We start from the raw sequence: 1209 nt of genomic DNA, 5'->3' as shown, positions 1-1209 counted from the left end.
TAGCCAGGATGGTCTCGATCTCCTGAGCTCGTGATCCGCCCGTCTCGGCCTCCCAAAGTGCTGGGATTACAGGCTTGAGCCACCGCGCCCGGCCTATTTATTTATTTTGAGACAGAGTTTTGCTCTTGTTGCCCAGGCTGGAGTGCAATGGTGTGATCTCAGCTCATTGCATCTTCCGCCTCCCAAATTCAAGTGATTCACCTGCCTCAGCCTCCAGAGTAGCTGGGATTACAGGCGCCTACCACCACGCCTGGCTAATTTTTTGTATTTTTAGTAGAGACGGGGTTTCACCATGTTGAGCAAGCTGGTCTTGAACTGCTGACCTCAAACGCCCACCTCGGCCTCCCAAAGTGCTGGGATTACATGCATGAGCCACCATGCCCAGCCTATACTAATTATTGTTTCTTAAGTACAGCCAACTCTGGAGCTCTGGTCTGCATAGCTCTTACCCAGCACATTCTTAACCTAAGACCTCCAGGATTCTGTTTCTTCTCCCAGATCATGTGTGGCTTTCTTTCTGGCACTACATTCATTCATTCTGGTCAATTTAATGAAGGCCTATGATGTGCCAGGCACTGTCCTATACTCTGAGGACACAGGAGTGGCCAAGAGACAAAATTGCATCCCCTCATGGAACTTGTAGTGAACAGTAAAAAGAATGGTTTTTGCTTTCCTGCTCCTTGCACTAAGATGAGGTTATGAGACAGTTTTGGTCAATGAGTTGTGAGCAGAAGAAGCCTCACTTCTGGCTGGAGCTTTTCTTTTTTTTTTTTCTTCTTCTTTTTTTTTCTGGTACAAGACCAGTGCTCTCCTTTCCTGCCTTAATCATGGAACCACATACAGTGAGAGGAGCCGTGAAATCAAAGCAGTTCAGAACACTGAGCCACTGCATGGAGGGCAGCTATTCCTGAGAGTCTCCAGACCGATAATGGACTTTGTGAGAACAAGAAATAAACAGTCATTCTATTAAACCACTGAGACATTGGTGTTGTGTGTTTCTGTAGCATAACCTGGCCTTTTTTTTTTTTTTTTTTTTTTTGAGACGGAGTCTCGCTCTGTTGCCCAGGCTGGAGTGCAGTGGCGCAATCTTGGCTCTCTGCAAGCTCCGCCTCCTGGGTTCACGCCATTCTCCTGCCTCAGGTTCCCGAGTAGCTGGGACTACAGGTGCCCGCCACCACGCCTGGCTATTTTTTTTTTTTTTAGTAGAGA

The sequence above is a fragment of the Mandrillus leucophaeus genome, unplaced genomic scaffold (genome assembly GCF_000951045.1).
Source record: "Mandrillus leucophaeus isolate KB7577 unplaced genomic scaffold, Mleu.le_1.0 Scaffold240, whole genome shotgun sequence".
Lineage (NCBI taxonomy): Eukaryota > Metazoa > Chordata > Mammalia > Primates > Cercopithecidae > Mandrillus > Mandrillus leucophaeus.
This window is presented reverse-complemented; position numbering follows the sequence as displayed.